This window comes from Callithrix jacchus, chromosome 2, assembly GCF_049354715.1.
Source record: "Callithrix jacchus isolate 240 chromosome 2, calJac240_pri, whole genome shotgun sequence".
In the NCBI taxonomy this organism is placed as follows: Eukaryota; Metazoa; Chordata; class Mammalia; order Primates; family Cebidae; genus Callithrix; species Callithrix jacchus.
Window position 1 is genome coordinate 167,929,863 of NC_133503.1, and position 27,233 is coordinate 167,957,095.

At 36.2% G+C, this 27,233-nt stretch overlaps 1 protein-coding gene and 1 non-coding gene across 6 annotated transcripts in view; one reads left to right on the forward strand and one right to left on the reverse strand.

Moving 5' to 3' along the window:
* WDR70 (WD repeat domain 70) overlaps positions 1 to 27,233 on the reverse strand; it is a 379,012-nt gene that overhangs the window by 125,129 nt on the left and 226,650 nt on the right. The gene's annotated exons all lie outside the window — the stretch shown is intronic.
* LOC118151863 (U6 spliceosomal RNA) lies at positions 19,179 to 19,282 on the forward strand. Its single transcript, XR_004740268.1, has one exon. It is a non-coding gene; the product is annotated as a U6 spliceosomal RNA (small nuclear RNA).

A 27,233-nucleotide genomic window follows, 5' to 3' on the forward strand; every position in this document is an offset into this window, starting at 1 on the left:
AAGTAAATTCATTAGCTCAATATAATACATATAAAAGCAAATTAAAACTTGAAGTGCTGAAAAAAAATACATGTCTCAAAAACAACTCTTACAACATAAATTCATTTTAATGGGATAATATCTAAACTTTGTATAGGGATACAGATCAGAGGGCATTCTCAACTGTAGTAGAAAGTGAAATTAGGCAAAGAATGAAAAGTAGATTCCCAAATTAACTGGGGAGGCTCAGAAAATATGTGAAAAGACGCCCGGATCCGGGCCAGATTTCAGACTCAGAACCAGTCTGGAGGACACCACTGACACTCCAAAATGTTGGATATGACACCATCAGTGGCACTGCTCTGAAAACTGAATGTTTCCACTACTCCTGCTGCCAAACAGGAATAGTCTCTCCTTTCACTAGCTCCTGAATCAAAGCCCAGAGTGCATGGAATTGATTGGCCAAATCTAAGCTGAATACCTGCATTCTCATAACAGAAGGAAGCCAGGAAAGTGAGCATTTGCCCTTCTTGGATTTTGGAGTGAGAACTGTGCTCCACTTCCAAGAATTATGTGTTCTACAATCCATTTAGTGGTACCAGGAGAGATGATTGTCTTCCAGAAGGTGACTCTCAAAAGCTAAGTCATTTATATGTACATATGCTCCTTGTGCATGTTCTTGTTTTAAGCTTCTAGTAATTCTCAGGAATGTTAAAGACCAAAAGTTTACCTCTTCGTTTATTAAACAGACCTTCTTGATGTCCTAAAATTGTTTCTTTCAAAACTTTCAAATCTATTAATTTTGGCATTTTCTGATTTAGCATGTGGGTATGTGGGAGAGGAGGGTTTATGTGAGCTGACTTAACCCTGCTATGTTGAAACCAAGGGTATTTCAAAAACATGTTTAAGGATAACATATTATTTTAAAATCTTGTTTTGGCTGGGCGCAGTGGCTCACACCTGTAATCCCAGCACTTTGGGAGGCTGAAGCGGGCAGATCACCTGAGGTCAAGAGTTCAAGACCAGACTGACCAACATGGAGAAACCCCGTCTCTACTTAAAAAAATACAAATAAAAAAAAAAAAAGAAGAAAGAGAGAGAGAAAGAAAGAAAGAAAGAAAGAAAGAAAGAAAGAAAGAAAGAAAGAAAGAAAGAAAGAAAGAAAAGAGTCTCACTCTGTTGCCCTAGCAATCTTGACTCACTGCAAACTTCAGTTCCCAGGTTCAAGTGATTCTCCTGCCTCGGCCTCCAAGTAGCTGAGATTATAGGAGCCTGCCACCACACCCAGCTAACTTTTGTATTTTTAGAAGAGAAAGTGTTTCACCATATTGGCCAGGCTGGTCTCAAACCCCTGAACTCACTTCAGCCTCCCAAAGTGCTGGGACTACAGGTTGAAGGCTAGCATACCTGGCCTAAGATTCTTGATTTTAAAATAATTTTAGACTTACAGAAAAGTTGTTAAAAATACTACAGAGAGGTCCCATATCACAGCTTCCCTTAATGTTAACATCTACCATGATCATGGTATAATTATTAAAAAAAAAAAAAAAACAAAAAAAAAAACAGAGGAGTAACACTGATAGAATTCTATTAGCTAATGTATAGACTTCATTCCTTTTTCATCAGTTCTCCAACTAATGTGCTTTTTTTTCTAGTCCACATTACTGCAGGATCTCACATTGCATTTAGTTGTCATATTTCCTTAGTCTCCTCCAATCTAGGATAGTTCACGATTTTGACTCATGAAAAGTAGTGGCCAGTTATTTTACAGACTATCTCTCAAGTTGGGTTGGTCTGATATTTTCTCATTATTAGATTAAGGCTATACATTTTTGGTAAGAATGTAACAGAGTGTTACTTTGCCTTCTATGCATCATATCAAAATTTACATGATGTCAATATGTTTTATTATGTGATGTTAGTTTAATGTCTTTGTTAAGGCAGTATATGGCAGGTTTCTTCAGTGTAAAGTTATTAATTCTCCCTTTATAGCTGATAACTATCTTGTGAGGAAATACCTTGAGACAATGTAAATATTCTGCTTCTCATCATACCTTTGCTCAACTAATTTTAGCATCCATTAGTGATTCCTGATTATGATAATTATTACTATGGTCTCTGCTTCATGGTGACTTTCTATTATTCCTTCTGGATTTATTAATTGGAATTATATTGTAAGGAATAGTTGTTTCTTATCTACTTACTGAATTATTTCTATCAGTATGCATTCATGATATTTAACTTATTCTATGGGTTACAGTTCACAGATTTGTCCCAGATTCAGTTATAGGGAGCTCCTTCCAGTTAGTTCCTGTGTCCTTCTGACATGCCTCCATCCTTTTGTTAAACAAATTTTCCCAACTTGACTAATATCATTGTATTAGTCCATTCTCATACTGCTAATAAAGACATACCTGAGACTGGGTAATCTATAAAGGAAAGAGGTTTAACTGACTCACAGTTCCACAGGGCTAGGAAGTCCTCAGGAAATTTACAATCACGGTGGATGGAAGGAGAAGCAAACACTCCCTTCTTCACATGGCAGCAGCAAGAAATGCAGTGTGAAGGGGCCGGGGGAAGAGGGGAAGAATCGCTTATAAAACCATCAGATTTTGTGAGAACTCACTATCACAAGACAGCATAAGGATAACTGCCCCCATGACTAAATTACCCCCACTGGGTCCCTCCCATGACACATGGGCATCATGGGAACAACAATTCAAGATAAGACTTGGGTGGGGACACAGTCAAACCATATCAATCATTGAGAAAATATATTCTACAGTGAGCTAAATTAATGCTAACATAATTCCTTTGTGAAATATCTTTATGGTATGAATGAACCATTTCTGGTTTTTTCCCTTTTCTAATTTTACTTAAATTTTTCTCACGAGATTCAGTTGTCCATTTAACTTCTATACCAAATATTTATCTATTTTTATAATTCATTGGGAATTTTTTTATTTTTATTTTTTTGTTTTTTTAATTGCATTTTAGGTTTTGGGGTACATGTACAGAACATGCAAGACAGTTGCATAGGTACACACATGGCAGTGTGTTTTGCTGCCTTCCTCCCCTTCACCCACATTTGGCATTTCTCCCCAGGCTATCCCTTCCCAGCTCCCCTCACCCTGCAGTCCTTCCCCTATTCCCCCCAATAGACCCCAGTGTTTAGTACTCCCTTCCCTGTGTTCATGTGTTCTCATTTTTCATCACCCACCTATGAGTGAGAATATGCGGTATTTCATTTTCTGTTCTTGTGTCAGTTTGCTGAGCATGATGTTCTCCAGATTCATCCATGTCCCTACAAACGACACGAACTCATCATTTCTGATTGCTGCATAATATTCCATGGTGTATATGTGCCACATTTTCCCAATCCAGTCTATCATCGATGGGCATTTGGGTTGGTTCCAGGTCTTTGCTATTGTAAACAGTGCTGCGATGAACATTCGTGTGCATGTGTCCTTATAGTAGAATGATTTATGGTCCTTTGGATATATACCCAGTAATGGGATTGCTGGGTCAAATGGAATTTCTATTTCTAAGGCCTGGAGGAATCGCCACACTGTCTTCCACAATGGTTGAACTAATTTACACTCCCACCAACAGTGTAAAAGTGTTCCTATTTTTCCACATCCTCTCCAGCATCTGTTGTCTCCAGATTTGTTAATGATCACCATTCTAACTGGCGTGAGATGGTATCTCAATGTGGTTTTGATTTGCATCTCTCTAATGACCAGTGAGAATGAGCATTTTTTCATATGTTTGTTGGCCTCATGTATGCCTTCTTTTGTAAAGTGTCTGCTCATATCCTTTGCCCATTTTTCAATGGGCTTGTTTGGTTTTTTCCTGTAAATCTGTTTGAGTTCTTTATAAATTCTGGATATCAGCCCTTTGTCAGATGGGTAAACTGCAAAGATTTTTTCCCATTCTGTTGGTTGCCGATTCACTCTAGTGACTGTTTCTTTTGCCGTGCAGAAGCTGTGGAGTTTGATTAGGTCCCATTTGTCTATTTTGGCTTTTGTTGCCAATGCTTTTGGTGTTTTGTTCATGAAGTCCTTGCCTACTCCTATGTCCTGAATGGTTTTGCCTAGATTTTCTTCTAGGATTTTTATGGTGCCAGGTCTTATGTTTAAGTCTTTAATCCATCCGAAGTTAATTTTAGTGTAAGGTGTCAGGAAGGGGTCCAGATTCTGCTTTCTGCACATGGCTAGCCAGTTTTCCCAACACCATTTATTAAACAGGGAATCCTTTCCCCATTGCTTGTTTTTGTCAGGTTTATCAAAGACTGTATGGTTGTAGATATGCTGTGTTGCCTCTCAGGCCACTGTTCTGTTCCATTGGTCTATATCTCTGTTTTGGTACCAGTACCATGCTGTTTTGATTACTGTAGCCTTGTAGTATAGTTTGAAATCCAGTAGTGTGATGCCTCCCACTGTGTTCTTTTTGCTTAGAATTGACTTGGCTACGCGGGCTCTCTTTTGGTTCCATATGAAGTTCATGGTGGTTTTTTCCAGTTCTGTGAAGAAAGTCAATGGTAGCTTGATGGGGATAGCATCGATTCTGTAAATTACTTTGGGCAGTATAGCCTTTTTCACGATATTAATTCTTCATAACCATGAACATGGTATGTTTCTCCATCTGTTTGTGTTCTCTCTTATTTCATTGAGCAGTGGTTTGTAGTTCTCCTTGAAGAGGTCCCTTATGTTCCTTGTGAGTTGTATTCCTAGGTATTTTATTCTTTTTGTAGCAATTGTGAATGGCAGTTCATTCTTGATTTGGCTCTTTTTAAGTCTGTTACTGGTGTACAGGAATGCTTGTGATTTTTGCACATTGATTTTATATCCTGAGACTTTGCTGAGTTGCTTATCAGTTTCAGGAGTTTTTGGGCTGAGGCGATGGGGTCTTCTAGGTATACTATCATGTCGTCTGCAAATAGAGACAATTTGGCTTCCACCTTTCCTATTTGAATACCCTTTATTTCTTTTTCTTGCCTGATTGCTCTGGCTACAACTTCCAGTACTATATTTAATAGGAGTGGTGAGAGAGGGCATCCTTGTCTAGTGTCGGATTTCATAGGAAATGCTTCGAGTTTTTGCCCATTCAGTATGATATTGGCTGTTGGTTTGTCGTAAATAGCTTTTATTACTTTGAGATACGTTCCATCAATTCCGAGTTTATTGAGCGTTTTTAGCATACAGGGCTGTTAAATTTTGTCAAATGCCTTCTCTGCGTCAATTGAGATAATCATGTGGTTTTTGTTTTTTATTCTGTTTATGTGGTGAATTATGTTTATAGACTTGCGTACGTTGAACCAGCCTTGCATCGCCAGGATGAATCCTACTTGATCATGATGGATAAGTTTTTTGATGTGCTGTTGCAATCGGCTTGCCGGTATTTTATTGAAGATTTTTGCATCTATGTTCATCATGGATATTGGCCTGATGTTTTCTTTTCTTGTTGGGTCTCTGCCAGGTTTTGGTAACAGAATGATGTTGGTCTCATAAAATGATTTGGGAAAGATTCCCTCTTTTTGGATTATTTGGAATAGTTTCCAAAGGAATGGTACCAGCTCCTCTTTGTGTGTCTGGTAGAATTCGGCTGTGAACCCATCTGGACCTGGGCTTTTTTTGTGTGGTAGGCTCTTAATTGCTGCCTCGACTTCAGACCTTGTTATTGGTCTATTCATAGTTTCGGCTTCCTCCTGATTTAGGCTTGGGAAGACACGGGTGTCCAGGAATTTATCCATTTCTTCCAGGTTTACTAGTTTATGTGCATAGAGTTATTTGTAATATTCTCTGATGGTGGTTTGAATTTCTGTGGAATCTGTGGTGATTTCCCCTACAAAATAGACCACTAGCCAGACTGATAAAGAAAGAAAAGAGAGAACAACCAAATAGATGCAATAAAAAAACGATAAAGGGAATTTTCTTTTTTGATCACAGTGCTACAAATCCAATTCTGCAGCGTCAAATACTGCAGATGTAAATTTCAAGATTCTTTGCAGCTGGAGGTAGAGTTTTAGAGGTCCTTTACCCCAATCTACTCATTTTACAGAGAAGAAAACTGAGGCAAGGAGAGGTCAAGCATTTTACCACAAACAACTAGTTTTGAAGCAGCAGTGGCACAAAAGTTATTACAGTGCTTTTCTTCGACAGTACAGTGTAGGGTCCTCTCCTAATCCCTATCAAAATTAGTTCCCCCACACACTGAGAAATGCATCTCTACTGAGGTTAACGGTGCCATTTCACTAAGGATATGCATCCAGAAGGAAGTTAGATCCAATCTTGAGTAAGGCAGGAAGAAAGCTAGTTAAACATGGGTCAGAGGTCCTAAGCAAAGTGATAATAATATAGGTACAAAAGGTACTGGGTCAAGGCATGAAAAGTCAAGGGAACTGTGGAGGAAAAAAAATCAGACCTCAGTGAGGTTTTGCAAACAGAAATCCAGCCTCAAGTCAAAAAAAATTGGGGCATTTTTAAAAATCTAGGATCTAAGGAAAGAGGGTAATAGGCATGGATATAAGCCCCCAATATTAGTAAATTAATTCATTTACTTATTCAACTGAGCTGGATATGGACCTGAGTACTTTGTGTCTCAGTACATCCAAAACAATTCATTACAGCCTTCCTTGTCCCTCCACTTCCACGGGCAAATCTCCCTGCATTGATAGGTAGCCTGGGTCTCCAGTTACTTATTCTCACAAACAACTTGTCCTACATTCCTTACATATAAACCTTTACCAAGCTGTATGTGTAAATATACATATATATATTTAAATATATCCTAATGTCACTTTAGTATACTCTCTGTTCTCCATTCCCACTCCACATACTTGGTTGAGGTTCTCATCATCTCTCACTAAAGACTGGGTTCCCTGATATCTGTGAACTGACTTCCTGCCTATTTCCTTATTTCCTCCAATCTGTCTTCCATATAGATAACAGTCATTTCTACGAAATGTAAGTCTGATCACAGACTTCCCTCTCCATATCACACCACTCCAATGTCACCAAGAGAGGTTAAGGTTAGAGATGTGTGAGGTAAGGTTAGAGATGCATTTGATAAAGCTTATTAAATCTATCTACTGTTTTTGTAACATACGGAGAACAGAAAGCAGAGCTTAATAAAGTCTTCTTAGATAATTAGGAAACACAAAATATGTACTAGTTTTAAAATATTGAAAAATACTCTCCTGTAGGATAAAATAGAATCACTTGGTCCAAGTCTATCTTTATAAATGGGGAACTCCACACAAACTGATGATAACTATCAAATTTGAACATACACACAGGCATAAACTTGAACATACACACATCCCTGTATGTTTCAGGCTTACACAAGAGGGGCACTGTATAAGCATGTAGACTTAACAATATAGTAGGGAATGCTTTGTTTTTAGCTTACTATATCTTATTTAACAAAAGTATTCTTAATTTATCAATATAAAAATAATACCTATAATGTATTTTGCTGTTACCTTCAAACTACTATTCAGTGAAATGTCTAAAATATATCTTCCTCTTTGAGACATGTATTTTATGTGTGGGAAGACATTCAAGCTCCATCCAAGTATCTTTAGTATCTCCATATGTTTTAACTCATAGCATTTGGAAAGCTTGCTCTGCTTATAAATGGTTTACAAGCAAACCTCCTAGGTTTAAAAATAAAAATAGTAAAATGTCATCTGGCTACTAGATCCAGTGAATGACAAAAAATTCCATTTAAGTTATGGCCATTTAAACTTATCAAAATGTTTTAATTTTATACCATTTCTATATTCTTGATTCACTATCTCAGTATAAAATATATAATGCATAAATATGGTATCGAATAAATAATTTCCTTCAATGTATATGAGCTTGACATATTAATTTCCCTAAGGAAAACAGATATAAAATTTAGAAGTACTTCTAATCTAGTCATTTTAGGAGATAGCATTTGGAAATACAGTGAAAGGGAAAAAACTCTGGTAGTCACTCCTTGCCTAATTATAGTCATGGGTCACTAAATAATAAGTTCTGAGAAACATGTCAATAGGTGATTTCCTCATTATGTGAACATCACAGACTGTACTTAAACAAGCATAGATGGTAATAAAGCTTATATGGAATAACCTTTTGCTCCTAGGCTACAAACCTGTACAGAATATTACTCTACTGAGTACTACAGGCAACTGTAACACAATGGTCAGTATTCTAAACATATCTACACACAGAAAAGGTACAGTAAAAATATGGTATAAAAAGTAAAAAATGGTATCCCTGTATAGGGCACTTACCACGAAAGGTGCTTGCTAGACTAGAAGTTGCTCTGGGTAAATGAGTGGGTGAGTTAGTGAGTGACTAAAGTAGTGAGTGAATGTGAAGGTCTAGGACATTACTGTACACTATTGTGGGCTTTATAAACACAGCAAACTTAGGCTACAGTAAAATTATTAAAAGTGTTTTTCTTCCTTCAATAATAAATTAAAGGTAGTGTAAGGTAATTTTTGAGTATATAAATTTTCAATGTTTTAAAATGTTTGACTTGTAATAACACATAAAACATAAACACACGTATAAGCTATATGAAAATATTTTTTATTTATATCCTTATTCTATAAACTTTTTTCTATTAAAAATTTTTAACTTGTAAAACTTTTTTGTTAAAAACTAAGACACAAATGCACATGCTAGCCTAGACCTACACAGGGCCAGGATTATCAATATCACTGTCTTCTACCATTATATACCATCCCATTGAAAGATGTTCAGAGGTAATAACACACATGGAACTGTCATATCCTATGATAACAGTACCTTCTTATGGAATATTTCCTAAAGTACCTGAGGATCTTTTACAGTCAATACTTTTTAAATAAGTAGAAGTAGACTCTGAAATAGACTAAAAGTATAGTATAGCAAATATAATAACAAGTAAGTCATTTACTATCAAGTATTTTGTACTATACATAATTGTATATGCTCTACTTTTATACTACTTTTATGCTGGCAGCGCAATAGGTTTGTTCATACCAGCATCGCTGCTAAAACATGAGTAACACATTGCACTATAATGTTAAGATGGCTATGACATCACTAGGTGATACAAATTTTTCAGCTACATTATAATCTCATGGGAGCACCACCACATATACAGACTGTCATTAACTGAAATGTAGTTATATGGTGCATGTCTGTACTTGAGTCTAAACTGATCTCTCTTCTTCAACTTGTATTCCATTTTGATCCTTATTAACTCTAATAGAGGGGACCAGGGGATCATCTTTGCACTATGTCCCCTCTGCCTCTCCTGGCTCTCTTCCCCACTCACCAGGTTCTGCTGGTACTCTGTGGGTGTACAGATAAGAAGTAGGATTTTTCTTTGTGAGCCAGATCCTCCAACAGACAATTTTGCCCATGATAATATATATTCCCTGGCTTTGGAACAAGCCATAGAGGAGAATGAACCCTCTAGAATCACTCCCTTGTTGATGGCCCTTTACTTAGGGTGGATGAATGGGATCCCACACACTGAGAGGCCCTAGAGATGATGATTAAAAGTACAGATCCTGGAGCCAGGCTGCCTAGAGTCAAATCCCAGATTTACCTATCTCTTACTGTATATCCTTAGGTAAATTACTCAATCTTAGTTAATTCATCCTTAAAATAGGTATAAAAATACTAACCTCAAATAACTATAAAATTAGCAAGTACATTGAAAGCATTAATAACAATTCCTGGTACATAGTGGATAGACAATGTTAGCAGTTGTTAAAATAATTATTATTACTATTATCACTACTATTGTTACTAAAGGTGAGGTAGGTAGCAGTGAGAAGGAGGTGAATTGCCTGGTTAAGAACTATATATTACATTAAAATAAAACTAACTGCCTTCATTGGGCAAACTGTTGATTTAGTTCCATAACATATTTACAAGACTATGAAGGCCAGCATGATGTCTAACTAGAGATGCCTGGCATTTGTCCACCCCAGCCTAAAAAGGACCAAGGCTACAAATAAACAACTAAGATTTGTTATGAGTGTTGAAGGGAGAGTGATGGAGTGCAGCAAGGAAGTGAAGATGCATCTGTAATGACTGGAAGTCCAGGAGGGCAGCATGGAAGCACATGGCCTCTACAACCCCATCTCCCTGACCTGAATCAGATCTGCCTGGAGTCAGAGGGAACTTTCCACCATGGGAAAAAGGTAAGCAGAAAATCACCACTAACCCCCATTGCCACCGCAAATACCTATAGTCCTCACAACAGAAGAATCTCAAGGTCCTTGCAAGCTTTCAGCTCCCTTTGGAAAAATGCCAAGAATTCATGCAGTTTTCACTGCTCCAGATTAGGAGCACAAGGTGCACCCTCTCCCCTGTGAGACAAGCTACTGCAGCACAGTGCCATCTTGTGACCTGAGGCACCTCTGGAATGCTCCTTGCTCAGGGAGCCAATAGCCACTGCACTTCTCCAGCACTGCATTTACATATTCATTATGACAAGCCCATACATTGTATATGAATACCACAACCCCAGCTGTACAGAGTACAGGCCCAGGACTGTCTATGACTCTGGTCCTACACAGCGGGTAACCAACTCCTGGGGCCACAAACTTTCTCAGCCTAGGCCACTGAGAAACTCTCAAATGCCCCCAATATGGATTACAGTTGAAGAAACTTTATAAAGACTATACTACTATTTCCACTTAGAACCAAAGCCAATGCACTCCATCCAATCAACAACCCAAGATCCATTCATATGAGTAAGTCTTTCCTTATGACACCTAGTGAATAAAATTGGAAGAGGCAACTGGTCCACCAGATTCATAGAAATTTACACAGAGACACAAGAACAATGAAAAAGCAAGGAAACATGTCACTTCCAAAGAAAAAAATAATTCTCCAATAACAGACCACAATCGTAAGGAAATATATGAAATGCCAGAAAAAGAATTCAAAATAATAATCTTGAGGAAACTCAGTGAGATACAAGAGAATACAGATACACAATTTAACAAAGTCAGGAAAACGACTTATAAGTAATAAATTCAACAGATAGAGTATCATAAAAAAGAACCAAAAAGAAATCCTAGAACTGAGAATTAAATGAATGAAATATGAAATATAATTGAGACCTTCAACAATAGACTATACCAAATGGAGGGGAAAAAATTCTGAACTTGGATGATAGGTCTTTTGAAATAACACAAGCAGGGACAAAAATGAATAAAAAAGAATAAGGAAAGTCTGAAGGATTTATTAGATACCATCAAGCAAGCAAATATTCACACTATGGGCATTCCAGAAGTAAAAAAAAAAAAAGGGTCAAGGTGAGAAAATCATATTTAAGGAAATAATAGCAGAAAATTTCCCAATCCTTGGGAGAGAGATGGGCATTTAGGTCAAGGGAGCTCAAAGAACCCCAAACAGATTCAACTCAAATGGATCCTCTCTGGAGTTCAACATAGTCAAATTGTTAAAAGATAAAAATTCCAAAAGCATTCAAGAGAAAAAAGTCAAGTCATAAATAGAGGAATCTCCATTAGACTAACAGCAGATAGCTCAGCAGAACGCTTACAGGCCAGGAGAAAATGGAATGGTATATTCCAAGTATTGAAAGCAGGGATGGAGAAACCCTGCTAGCTAAAAATACTATGCCCTGCAAAGCTATCCTTCAGAAATGAAGGAGAAATAAAATCTTCCAATAGAGAAGCAAAAACTAAAGGAATCTATCACCATTAGATCAACCTTACAAAACATGTTCAAGGGAGTCTTACAACTGGAAGTGAAAAGACAATAACCACCATCATGAAAACATATATAACCACAAAACTCACTGGTAGAGCTGATACAAAAGGAAAAAGAGAAAACAGTCAATCCCTATCTCTACAGAAAACCACCTAACCATAAAAATAATAAGTAAGGAAATAAGTAACAAAGCATATGCAAAATAACCAGAAAATCAATAAAATAAAGAAAGTCCTCATTTATCAATAATCTTGAATGTAAGTGGATTAAATTCTCCCATTTAAAAGATACAGACTATCTGCACAAATGATAAAACAAGACACAACCATATTCTGCCTACAAGAATCTCACCTCAGCTGTAAAGACACAGACTGAAAGATATTCCATGCAAATGAAAATCAAATGAACAGGGGTAGTTACACTCATGTCAGATAAAACAGACTTCAAGTTAAAAGCTATAAAGAGACAAAGTACATTGTATAATAAAAGGATCAATTCAGCAAGAGAATATAACAATTGTAAATCTATATGCATCCAACACAGGAGCACCCAGATATATAAAGCAAACATTATTAGATCTAAAGGCAGAAATGGACTTCAATACAATCATAGTGGGGAACTTCAACACCCCACTGTCAGCACTGGACAGGTCATCTAAACAGAAAATCAAGAAAGAAACATAGATTTAAACTGCACCACATGCCAGAAATGGAGGCTCATGCCTGTAAACCCAACACTTTGAAAGGCTAAGACAGAGGATCACTTGAGCCAGGGATTTGAGACAAGCCTTGGCAACATAGTGAAACCCTGTCTCTATGAAAAAAAAAAAAATGCTGGCTGTGATGCCATATGCCTGTAATCCTAGCTACTCGGGAGGCTGAGGAAGGAGTATCACTTGAGTCCAAGAATTCGAGGCTGCAGTAAACTATGATCACGCCACTGCACTCCAGCCAAGGTGACAGAGTCAAACCTTGTCTCTACACAAAGTGCACCATAAACCTGAAAGACGTTTACAGAATATTTCACCTAACCACTTCATTTTTTTCAGCAGCATATGGAACACTCTTCAGGACTGACCATATGTTAGGACACAAAATCAGTCTCAAAAAATTTTTAAAAATCGAGAGCATATGATGTATCCTATCTTACCACAATGGAATAAAACTAGATATAACAAGAGGAACATTCAAAACTATATAAATACGTGAAAACTAAACAAAATGCTTCTAAACAACCAATAGGTTAAAGATGAAATTAAGAATGAAATTTTTTAATTCCTTGAAATAAATGGAAGTAGAAACACAATGTACCAAAGTTTATGGCACACAACAAAAGCAGAATTAAGAGGCAAGTTTATAGTAATGAATGTCTATGCCAAAAAACTAGAAAGATTTCAAATAAAAAAACCTAACAATGCACCTCAAAGAACTAGAAAAGGAAGGGAAAAAACAAACAAACCCAAAATTAGTAAATGAAATTTTAAAAAATCAGAGCATAAATAAACAAAAATAAGACTGAGGCCTGGAGTGGTAGCTCATGTCTATATTCCCAGCACTCTGGGAGGCTAAGGCAGGAGGATCATTTGAGCCCATGAGTTTGAGGCCAGCATGGGCAACATGGTGAAACTTCATCTCTACAAAAAAATACAAATATCAGGAAGGTATGGTGGTACATTCTGTAGTCCCAGCTATTCAGGTGGCAGAGGCAGGAGAATCACCTGAGCCCAGGAAGTTGAGGCCGTAATAAGCCAAGATCAAGCTACTGCACTCCAGCCTGGGAGACACAGAGAGACCCTGTCTCAAAAAAAAAAAAAAAAAAAAAAAAAGAGACTAAAAAAATACAAAATTGATCTTTTAACAAAAAGTTCTTCGAAAAGATAAACAAAATCAACAAACTGTTAGCAAAACTAAGAAAAAAAGAGAAGAGACTAATTTGAAAAAATCATAAACAGAAGAGGAGACGTCACAATGGACACCAAAGAAATATAATGGATCATTAGAGAGTACTATGAACAACAATATACCAATAAATTTGAGTTCAGAGGAAATGAATAAATTCCTAGACACATACAACCTACAAAAATTGAACCCAGAAGAAAAAGAAAACCTGAATGGATCAATTTCAAGTCATTAGAGTGAATCAGCAGTAAAACATCTTCCAACAATGAAAAAGTCCAAGACCAGATAGCTTTACAACTGAATTCTAACAAACCTTTAAAAAAGAATTAATACCAATTCTTTCCAATCTATCCCACAAAATAAATGAGGAGGGAATTCTTCCTAATTCATTCTACAAGGCCAGCATAACCCTGTTACCAAAACTAGACAAGGATACAACAACAACAACAACAAATGGAAAACTACAGCCAGTATCCCTGAGGAATGTCGTCGCAAAAATTGTCACCAAAATACTAGCAAGCTGAGTTCTAACAACAAATCAGTAAGAAGATACATCATAATCAAGTGGGATTTATCTCAGGAATGCAAGGACGTTTCAACATATGCAAATCAATAAACAGCACACATCCTATCAACAGAAAAAACAAAAACCGTAAGATGATCTCAACAGATGTAGAAATAGCTTTTGATAAAATTCAACATCCATCCATGATAAAAACTCTTAATAAATTAAGTATAGAAGGAATGTACCTAAACATAATAATGGCCAAATATGACAAACCCACAGTTGGCATCTTACTGAACAAGAAAAATGCTTGCAGCTAAGAACTGAAACAAGACAAAGATGCCCAATCTCACTACTCTTATTCAACATACTAATAGTCCTAACCAGAGTAGTCAGGCAACAGATAAATAAAAGGCATCCACATCGGAAAGGGAGAAGTCAAAATGTCCCTGTTTGCAGATGGCATGATCTTATATATAGAAAAACCTAAATACTTTACTACAAAAAAAAAAACCCCTCTTAGAACTGATAACAGAATTCAGTAAATTTGTAGGGTACAAAATTAATTTACAAAAATCAGTAGCATTTTTATACATGAATAATGAACTACTTATCCAGCAGGCGATTAATATAAAGAATATACAAAAAAGTCAACAGAAAAAACAAACAAACAAAAGAAAATCCAATTAAAATATTGGCAGGCTGGGTGTGGTAGCTCACAGCTGTAATTCCAGCATCTTGAGAGACTGAGGCAGGCAGATCACCTGAGGTCAGAAGTTCAAGACGAGCCTGGCCAACATGGTGAAACCACATCTCTGCTAAAACTACAAAAAAAACTACCCAGGCATGGTGGCGGCTACCTGTAATCCCAGCTACTCAAGAGGCTGAGGCAGGAGAATTGCTTGAACCTTGGAGGCGGAAGTTGTAGTGAGCTGATATCACATCACTGTACTCCAGCCTGGGTGACAGAGTGAGATTCCAACTCAAATAATAATAATAATAAAAACAAAAAAAAATATGGGCAAATGATCTGAACAGATAAAGACATACATATTATCAAAATGTATATGAAAAAATACGAACATCACTAATCATCAGGGAAATGCAAATCAAAACTACAAGATAACATCTCATTCCAGTTAGAATAACTATTATCAAAAAGAAAAAAAAAATAATAACAAATGCTGGCAAGGATATGGAGAAAAAGGAACTCACACACTATTGGTGGGAAGGTAAATCTGTATAGCCATTATGGAGAACAATTCCTCAAAAAATTACAAATAGAATTACCAGATGATCCAGCAAAGCTACTATTAAGTATACATTTTTTAGGGCCCAGAAAATAATATCCCAAAATTAAAGCCTCAGAGGTAGCCTCTAAAGCAAATGTTTTTCTCTTTCTCCTGCCCCACTGTCTCTCTGTCCCACTCTCTCCAGGGGCTGGCCATAGAAACTAGAATCCCTGGCCCCTAAGGCAGGTTGTAGAAACCAAAACCCCTATTTCTCAAAGCTAGTCATAAATCCCATAAATATTACTCTAATTTTCCCTCTGGTTTTCAGTGTAAAAACTGACCACAAAGGAATTATCTAACCTACGTTGTTTGACGAGAGGCTATAACAGCCCCATTCCAGAGAGAGTCTTGTCCCATACCCAGAAGGAAAGAATGCATACTCAGAGAACCAAAAAAGAATCTAGACAGATAGCCCTCCTAGGTTTCCCCAGTCTGTTAGTATTAGATCACCCCTATTTGTCCAATCATATTTCTACATGACTGTCCATACTTTGTTGAACCTCAGCATAAAAATGAACAATTTCCCCTGTATCTTTTGATCTTCATTCTGAAGGCTCCTGTGTATACATGATAAATAAATCTGTATGCCTTTTCTCTAATTAATCTGCCTTTTGTGAGTTGATTTTTCAGCAAAATGTCAGAGAACCAAGGGAAAACTCTCCCTTATCCCCTGCAGTATCCAAAGGAGAAGAAATCCATGTGTCAAAGAGATATTTGCACTCCCATGTTTATTGCTGCCCTATTCACAATAGCCAAAATATGGAATCAACCTAGGTGTCCAATAATGAATAAAGAAACTGTTATATATATGCACTAAAGAATACTATTCAGTCATAAAAGAGAATGAAATCCTGTCATTCATAGTAAGATAGATGGAACTGGAAGACAAGTGAAATAAGCTGCGAACAGAAAGTTAAATACCACATGTTCTCACTCGTGAGAGAAAAAAAGTTGATCTCGTAGTAAAAAGTAAAAGAGAGACTACTAGAAGCTGAGAAAGGTAGAGGAAAAAGAGGGTTAGGAAGAGATTTGTTAACAGATACACAAAATTAGAGCTAGATAAGAGAAATAAGTCCTAGTGTTCTGTACCACAGCAGGTGGTAATAGCTGGAGTGAAGATATTGAAAATTCATTCAAAAAGCTGGAGTGAGGATATTGAAAATTCCCAACACAAAGAAATGATAAATGTTTGAGATGATGGATGTTACTTATGCTGATTTTTTATCACTATACATTGTATGTATTAAATATAACAGTGAAGTGAAGGAAAGGATGAATTCATCACTATGTACACCATGGATATGTACAATTATTACTTGTCAATTAAAAAATTAATTTTAAAATGGCTATGAATATGAATGACTGAATAAATGAATACACACTTAATAGATCTTCAACCAAGTACCAGGGACTGTGCTGTTTACTTACACAAAAATTTTCTTATTTGATTCATTATAACTAGGTAGAGATGATGTTTATTGTTCAGATGTGGAAACTGACGTTTGTGATGCAAAATACTATTTCTATCATACCAGAACCACCACTGGGGAACTTAAAGAAGATCAAAAAGGTAAGCCATATTGTGCTAATCTGGAATATTCATAATAGCTGATATTAACTCAGTCTCTATGAAAAAGTATAAAAGTTCCAAATAATTTAAACCAGATAAATTTTAGAACATATTTGTCTATTGACTATTATCAGTTTTATAGTCTGTTAATTATGCATTAATTAATTTTCACAACAAAGATTTACATATATAAATTATCATAAATTGTACAACAAAGATATATATATAAGTATATATAAACTATATTTATATTATTTGTATCTTTTCTTTAAAACTCTGAAATCATCTAGTTTACTACTTGGTAAATAATGGATTTTATATGTTTGAGGATAATGAGAACTGCAATCACCAATATTTAGAAGAACACACTCTCTGAATTTTAGGAATTCAAATATAAAGGACTCTGGAAATAATATGCAACCCTTTTAATAGTGAAATGAAAGAAAGAATGAATTCAGCTATAGCAAGACAAATTTTAGATGGTAAAGGAAATAACATTAAATAGCAGTCAATCTCATAGTGAGAAAGGCGTATTTTTAAAATTTCCTTTAATTATTTCAGTTATACCAAGCAGAAAGTCTTGATTTAGCACTGATGTGTCTTTAATACCCCCACAACTTTTGCTAATATCCCTTTTTAACACAGAAAAATCTAAGACACAGAGCCTTGGCAGATAATAGCATCAAGCTAGTATCTGGCTAATGAATGTTTTATTTTCAGAATTTGCTATGTTCTATTTAGAATCATATTGGTTTTTTACATTTTTTATAGTATTAGAATGTTTCTTTTTAAAGTGGGAGAATGAATTATTATTAACTAATAGGTCTGGGGTGTTTTTACAGGATGATGAAACACTTTTGAAACTAGAGAACTGGTGGTTGCAACATTTTGAATACACTAAATACCAATGATTGTATGCTTTAAATGGTTAGTGTTATGCTGTCTGAAGTTAATCTCAAATTTTTTTATTTGGAATATTTAAATAAATCCATTTCTAACGAATTAAAAAACAATATGATGATGTATACATACAACCAGAATTATAAAAGTAGTATGCAAATAAGTGAGTTTTGGGAAATAGATTTACCTAGAGAAATTGGATTGGATTGGTATAGATGAGATTTCTAGAGGTGAATTGTAAGAAGCTAATATGTAGAGCCTTGTAAACTAATGTTGGTAGCTTTTCAAGATACCAAGAACCTGGTAAATTTTAACCTCAGGTGATTTCTAGTGGCATATCTGATGTCTTAAAGAGCTTAGGTAAAAATGCTGAAGCAAACAAACTATATTCTACATTCATCTGCTTCCTGTTCTAAATCTCTGCAGTCCCTCTTCCTCCCTATCACCATTCCAGTGCACACTGTGCTCATGATGTCCTCTGCTCATTCAACACCCTAAACTGGCTTTTCTGTTTCCACTTCTTTAGTCCAACTTCTGTTTTAAAAGTGTAGGCTTTAGCTATGTTTGAAAAGGGTTAATATTAGCCTTGCCTATCTCACAAGGCTTCTGAAAAGATAAAATTATATTTGTGACATGCTTTAGAAGTGTTTTTCAAACTCTAGATTCTAACTCATTAGTGGGCCATAAAATCAGTTTAATAGGTTCTGGTCAGTACTTTAAACATGAAACAAATTGGAATACCAAAAAAAAAAAAAAAAAAAAAAAAAATGGAGTGCATACTGCAATAGGAATTGTTATGGTTAACTTCTTTTTCACTTTCACATATGCCTGTGTGTCTGCACAAAGATATGTGTATAGTCAGTCACAATATAAAATGTAATTTTCTGTGATTAAAAAATAAAGCTTTACAAGACAAGTATAATAGGTGTTTTCTGCTATATTTTCAAATAGAGAGCATATCAAGAATGTTTTTCAAAATAAAACAGGGTTACTAACTGACAAATGCAGTGATCGGCTCCTTAGCCACCTGCCCCATGATCATCAATGCAGCATTAGTGTTTACCATCCAGGTTAAAACCTTGATGGCAAAAAACAGTAACAGCAGCAAAAAACAAAATAAACAAAAAACAAACTAGTCAGTAAAAATACCACTCAATGAGAACAGTTCTACAATTAACTATAAAAAATTGGGGAAACAACTTTAAAATTATATCTGAATTAAGATTTGATCCTTGTATTACCTTGTAGGCTAAAGCTGAAAGTCATGAAAACTGATAAAGAACAAAACTGGTAAACATTGTGCTCATAGCAGCAAATATACTAAAACTGGAACAATACAGAGAAGATTACCGTAGGCCCTGTGCAAGGACGACACGCAACTTTGCGAAGTTATTAAAGACATTTTAAGACAGTTTTTTTATAAATAGTATCATTTTGCTATTACCAGTTTAAATCTGTGTAAAGAAAAAAAAAACTGGTAAATATTAAAAAATATTCTAAAAGGTTGAGGTTTAACAGAATCTTGCAAGCTCTTTAATTTGGGTCTAAAATATTATAATAAATATGTCTGAAAAGTTTTTAAAAATTTGATGAATTACTAAGGCTTGGGTAATCAGTAGAAGAAAAAACAAAAATGAAACAGGGAGGACTCACTGCAGCACCAAGAGCTTTGGAGCACAAATCATCACTGGTTGCATCACTTCTCCAGTTGTAATGAATCAAAGAGTAGGTTAAAAGAGAATGAACACAGACCAGAGAACTATTTCACATTTTGGCTCAGACTTTACTTTGTATATATAAAAAGCCCTACTAGTGGCTCTATTAAGTGAACATTTAACATTTACTATTTTGTTTATAATAGTTAAAACAGTAATGTTTGGCCTTGTCCACTTACAAAATAAATCATAACTGTCCTAATGCTGAGAAACATGGCTCAGGAAATCTTTCTACTAGAGAGAGGATCCCTTATATAGGCTTTCTAGAGACTATAGTCATCTTGCAGAGAGTCTTACCATTTGGGTGACATAGCCCTACCTAGATAACCATAAAGGAGTAATTGTGCTTTGTAACATACCAAAAATTTGGTCTTTTTTTTTTTTTTTAAAGAATTAGGGAGCATTTACTCCATATTTCCAATTGATACGAGATAATAATAAAAATAAAATTAACTGGTCAAAACTGGCTAGAATTCAAACACAAATTCAAAACAGGCTTCCCCTATTTCATGCAACCCAAATTTTTCACTCTCAAAGACGCTATTAACCATTAAAAAATAAGGTACCCATGACAGAGAATGAACAAATGTGTTTTATAAAATTATTTTCCAAATCACAGTATCTATTTTATACCATTGCCCAACTCTTTTTTAAAAAGGTATAATTTAAAATACTGTGAAAAACAAGAGCTTTACATTATCCATTTGTTAGCTCTGGCTTCAAAAAGTCTTCAGAATCCAAACATTACCTTCACCACTAAAACCCTTGTCCAGAAAATTACCTGTATGTCTAAAATAGCCCCTAGTCAGTTACCCTGCTTCCACCATTCTCTCTCTGTAGTTATTCTCCATGCAGAACTGCCAGAATGATTCTTTTAAAAATATAACTTGAATAATGCCAATCCTCTCTTAAAATCCATGTGATGGCTTTTCACCACTCTCATAAGAGTATCCAAACTCTATATAATCAAAAAAGCCCTATTAGATATGATATTTCCACCCACCTCAACCTTTTCCCACTTCTTCCTTCACTTTTCCCTATGTGAAGACTGACGCGGGTGAGTCACTTGAGGTCAGGAGTTCCAGACCAGCCTGGCCAACATGATGAAACCCCATCTCTACTAAAAATATGAAAATTAGCCAAGCATGGTGGCAGGCACCTATAATCCCAGCTCCTCAGGAGGCTAAGGCAGGAGAATCACCTGAACCCCGGAGGAGGGAGGTTGCAGTGAGCCAAAACTGAGCTACTGCACTCCAGCCTGGGCAACAGAGCAGGGCTCTGTCTCAAAACTAACAAACAAAATCTTACTGTTTGTACAAATATTTCATTTTGACCTTTATATTTTGACTAAATTCAAGTCACTAGTGACAGTGAAATTACAACCCTCTCTTGAACCTATTTATTCAATATAATGAAAATATAAGATTATATTAATTGCTTGCTTATATTTTTACATTTGACTCTCTAACACCATCTCTTATGGTTAAACTGAAGTTTTTGGTTCATGATTTCCTTTTTTTCTGTCCTAAATATCAATACACATCCATAAATATTCATATGTTTTCTATTTCTGCCAAGTATAGCAGAAATTTATAATTCTTCTAACCTTACCTGTAAGTTCCAATGTTTTAAGAATACTTTTAAAACTCTTTATAAGTAAATACTTATGTTAACTCAATTTTTCTTTAGGCTTCCTCAAGCAACTTTGATCAATATGCAATCATATTAATCTATAAAGTTTTGTACATAATGTTTTCATCAGTTACATTTTTCCCTTCTATATGTTAATATCTATACATTTAGGCAGTGTATATGTTTTACCTTTTAAGTATACTGCACAAAGTCCATATTTTACAATTAAACTATGAAAGCCAAAATTTTTGGGGATACAATTTAAATATCTACAGTACAGGTAAATAAAGCCCTTGAGATTTAATTCAACAAATACTTATCAAGTCCCTGCTATACGTGGTTTACATACCAACAGAGTCAAAGGTAAGGAGAAAAAATCCTCACCCCAAAGAGCTCATAACAGTGACATATAAACTTTTGTGTCCTTAGCCAACAGAGGCAAGGCATAGATTACTTACTTCACCCATTCCCATATTCCAGTGGAAAGAGAACTCAGGGCTAAAAGTTCCACTGTACATGAAATATTTAAAAAATTATAACCCATTTTAATAAGAACATAGATCATCTACTTTTTAAATGTCTTTATCAAATTATAATTTAAGACCATAAAATCACCCATTATAAGTGTGCAGTTCAATGATTTTTAGTTTATTTACAGAGTTGTACAACCATCATCACAATCTTGTTTTAGAACATTCCCAACAGGGTCATTTATTTTTTGAACCTACAGCAATGCAATTTTGGAGTGCACATTCTAGAGTCAGAGTTACTGGCTCCAAAACTTACTAGATGCATGACCTCGGGCAAGCTGTTAAACCCTTCACTGCTGTACTTCAGTTTCTCATCTAAATTATGTAGTTAACGGTAGTACTTAATTCACAGTATTGTTCTGAGGGTAAAATGAATTAAAATATATATAAAGTACTTGAAACGGTCCCTGGAATGAAGTAAGTATTCAATTAATATCACTTACTGTTAACACTATAGGCTTTAAAATCTAGTTATTGTAAAACAATAGGCTGAAAATACTACTGATGCAAATAGGCAACACTACATACTGAAGGCTAAAGCAAACAACTTATAAAACACACTTATCTGTTTTTTTTTTTTTTTTTAAAGAGTTTTCTTGAGCCAAGGTGAGGACAGGTGCCTGGAAGGCTCAGACTCAAGTTACCTGGATATGAACCCCATTTGATATTTGTTATATGCAGGTTTTTAAAGACGACAAGAGGGACAAGGAGTGTGCCAATACAAAGTTATTTGTCAGAATTTTTCATTGGCTTACAGAAACAATGCTGATTAGTAATTTACATGGTTGAACTGCAGGTTACAGTGTACATCATGTAGTATGGTTAGGTTCATTGATAAGTACTTTTTTTGTCAGTCTGGAATCCACATAGCAAGCAACTGCAAGAAACGATATAGCTCAGTGGCCTGGAGGGTGAGTAGGACATGACCACTTTTTTATTCCTTTGCTTCAATGGGCCTGATAATTTAGAGAAGGCTTTGTCTTTCTTCAAATAAGACAGTTTTGTATTTCTCATTTTTCTGTTTTTGATCAAAATCTTTCTTTTTGAAAGCTTCAGTGATCAAATTTTTTTTTTTTTTTTTGGAAAGAAAAAAAGGAGTGAAGGAGAGGAAGAAAGGAAGAAAAAGAGGGAGAGAGAACGGAAATGTTGCTTTATTCTAAAAAATGGGTATTAATAATGGCCGATCAATATTTCATTTAAACCTATGAGTAGGTGTGATGTGGTATTAACAAGAATGTATATTTTGTATATTTAAAGTGGAGAGCTCTATAAATATTTATTAAGTTTACTTGTTCCGGATCTGAGTTCGGGTCCTGGATAACCTTATTAATTTTCTGTCTTGTTGAGTCTAAATCTCTTTATGGGTCTTATGTATCTGGGTGTTAGGATCGTTAGCTCCTATTGTTGCATTGATCCTTTTACCACTATATCGTTGTTGCTTTAAAATCTATTTTATCAGATGCGAGAATTGCAACTCCTGCTTTTTATTTATTTATTTTTGCTCTCCATTTGGTTGGTAAATCTTTCTCCATCTCTTTGTTTTGAGTCCTTGTGTATCCTTGCATGTGAAATGGGTCTGAATGTAGCATACTGTTGGGTTTTGGCTGTATCTTTTGATTGGGGGATTTAGTCAATTTAAATTTAGGATTACTGACATTTGGTGTTAACTGGCTGTTTTATCCATTCGTTGAGGTAAATTCTTCTTTATGTTGATGCTCTTTACTTTTTGGTATATTTTTAGAAAGGCTAGTACTGGTTGTTTCTTTCTATGCGTAATGCTTCTTTCATATGCTCTTGTAAAGCAGGCCTCGTGGTAATAAAATCTCTGAGTACTTGCTTGTTCATAAAAGATTTTATTTTTCCTTCAGTTGTGAAGCTTAGTTTGGCAGGATATGAAATTCTGGGCTGAAGGTTCTGTTCTTTAAGGATGTTGAATATTGGCCCCCACTCTATTCTGGCTTGTAGGGTTTCTGCTGAGAGATCTGCTGTAAGTTTGATAGGCTTCCCTTTGTGGGTAACCTGACCTTTCTCTCTGGCTGCCCTTAGTATTTTCTCCTTCATTTCAACCCTGGTGAATCTAACAATTATGTGCCTTGGGGTTGCTCTTCTTGAGGAATGTCTTTATGGTGTTCTCTGTACTACCTAGGGTGGGTTGAATATTGTCCTGCTTTGCTTGGTTGGGAAAGTTTTCCTGAATAATATCCTGAAGAATATTTTCCAGCTTGGATTCATTCTCTCCGTCGCATTCAGGTACACCTATCAAACGTAAATTGGGTCTTTTCACATACTCCCATATTTCTTGGAGACTTTGCTCATTCCTTTTTATCCTTTTTTCTCTATTGTTGTCTTCTCGTTTTATTTCATTAAGTTGGTCTTCGACCTCTGATATCCTTTCTTCTGCTTGATCAATTCAAGTGTTCCTAAACCTGTGCTTACTTCTCGAAGTTCCCGTATTGTATTCTTCATTCAGATCCATTAATTCACTTATATTCCTCTCTAAATTGTCTATTCTCATTAGGATTTCGTCAAACCTTTTTTCAAAGTTCTTAGTTTCTTTACATTGGGCTTCAACATGTTCTTTTAACTCACAGAAGTTTCTTATTATCCATCTTCTGAAGCCTGATTCTATTAACGGAATGCACTCATTCTCCATCAAGCCTTGTTCCCTCGTTGATGAGGAACTGTGATCCTCTTTAGAGGGAGAGGCATTCTGATTTTGAGTATTCTCAGCCTTTTTACGCTGGTTTCTTCCCATCATTGTAAATTTATCCACCTGTCGTCTTTATAATTACCAACTTTCAAATTAGGTCTCTGAGTGGACGTCCAAGCTGTTAATCCCCACGGCCGAAATATGAACAACCCACTGCACCGGCCAAAACAGCGGCGTTAAGATTGATGGTACTTTTCTGCCTGGGAATCTCCAGTCTGGCTTCATTCTTGAGTCCGTAATAGGTGACTCTGCCTTCCCAGAGCTCCAAACGTCGGTCAGAAGGGGAACCAGTCCCGTTTCCTCTGCACCAAGAGCCGCTGCGCCGAGGTGCTGGCAAAACCGCTGCCCCGGCCACAAGAGTCGTGCTGGCAACCTGTGGGGCTCCTCCACTGGGAATCTTATGGTCCGTGAGCGACAAAAATTTGTCTGAAAGTGTGGCGCCCTCTCGTTCTCTGCGCTTTCACTGGGAGCTGCAATCCCGAGATGTTAGCGATCAGCCATCTTGGATTGTTCTCAAAACGCACTTATTTGATAATAAGTTTAAGGAAAAGTAATTTAAAATTTAAAAACAACACACACACATATGTTCGCTGCAGCACTATTTACAACAGCAAAGACCAGGAACCAACCCAAATGCCCATCAATGATAGACTGGACAAAGAAAATGTGGCACATATACACCATGGAATACTATGCGGCCATAAAAAATGATGAGTTTGTGTCCTTTGTAGAGACATGGATGAATCTAGAAACCATCATTCTCAGCAAACTGACACAAGAACAGAAAACCAAACACCGCATGTTCTCAACCATAGGAGGGTTGATGAACAATGAGAACACTTGGGCACAAGGAAGGGAACAACATTCAATGGGGTAGGTGAGGAGGGTGGCGGGGATGGGAGGAGAGGGACAGCAGGGGGCGGTATGGATGGGAAGGCATAACACGGGAAGAAATGCCTGATGTAGGCGATGGGGGGGTTGGAGACAGCAAACCACTATGAGTGTGTATGTACCTATGCAACAATCCTGCAGGAGGCAGGATGTGCACATGTACCCCAGAGCTCAAAGTACAATAAAAATAAATAAATAATAAAAACAACAATAAAGCAATTGAAAACCAAACCCATTTAAAACAAAACCTTTAATGCTCTGACAACATTCATTTATTTATTCAACAAATATTTATTAACATGTCATGCTCATCTAGGGCAGAGAGAAAAAGCAAATAAGACAAAAAGTCCCTGATCATATAAAGCTTAAAGAAAAACAAAATAAATAACCAGGAAAACTAAACATAAAACAAAATATTTTCAGGGTTTACATCCCTAGATATATAATCTTCTAGTCCATAACAGAGCATCATGGAGGGAATGACATCTAATTGGGCCTTCTTCAATGGATGTTGGATAGCAGATGGTGGCTATTTCCACCAGCAGTAGGGGGCTTGTGGGAGAGGCATACAGGGTGCCGTGATTAGTATAGGAAAAGGCACCAAGGCAGTAAATCAGAGGATAATCATAGGGCAACAAGTATAATCTAGTCTGACTAAAAAGTTTTTTGATTTAGGCTGGGTGCAGTGGCTCCCGTTGGTAATCCTAGCACTTTGGGAAGCCGAGGTTGGTGGATCACTTGATGTCAGGAGTTCAAGACCAGCCTGACCAACATGGCAAAAACCCATCTCTACTAAAAATACAAAACTTGGCTGAGCGTGGTGGCGTGCCCCTGCAGTCCCAGCTACTCATAAGGCTGAGGCGGGAGAATCACTTGAACCTGGGAGGCAAAGGCTGCAGTAAGCCAAGATTGTACCACTGCACTGCAGTCTGGGTGACAGAGACCCTGTCTCAAAAAAAAAAAAAAAGGTTTTTTATTTATGGAGAAAGTTACAGAAGATACTCAAAGTTTGGAAAAAAAATATAAAAGCATAAACTGAAAGGCTGAAGTATCAGTCTGAGAAAATTTGAATTTTATTCAGCATATGACAAGTACTGAAGTAGTAAGTATTGCATTTAACATGATTTAAACTGGGGCTAGGTTTATCAGCATATGGACAGAGAAAGGTGAGGATATCCAGCATCACAAGCTAAAGATGATGAGGGTCTGAAGTAGAATGAAAGAAAGAGAGATGAAATTGAGGGGGTGGATGTGAGAAACACTAAAATAACCAAAACACAGAATTTAAAAGACTGACACTGGTTACAGGAGGTAAAGAATATTCTGAAGTTCTAAATGGAAAAATAATAAAAAGAGCAAAGTCTAAAGAAAGACTGAGTTCTAAAAGAAATAGTTGTGTTTTGGGTATATTGAGCTTAAATTCTCGCATATAATCCTGGTGGGTTGTTCCACACATAGCTGAATGTATGTCTAGAGTGAATAACGCTTAGGACAGAATTAAGAAGATTTGGTCAGCAGTCACTAGAAGTAATGGTTACTGAACTTAAAATACTTCATCACTTCAACAGAAAACTGAGAAAGACGACATCTCTTTGTGCTAATATGGAATCCCTGATATTACATTTGAGCAACTGTCTTACCAACATCCCAAATTACACGGTCCTATTACTCTTGCATCACATGTTTCCTATTGTATTCTCTGTGAGTAAAATCCTGGTATCCTGAAATTTAATGACGCATGGCTTGCTGTGCATCTTTTTCATTCTTTCCAGATGATTCCTTCCTCTCTGGAAAATCATGTTTTTTCAGTTCTGAGACCTTATTTTTAGTAACTCTTTCTTACCTAATTTCATCCTCCCTCTCCTATATTTTCACT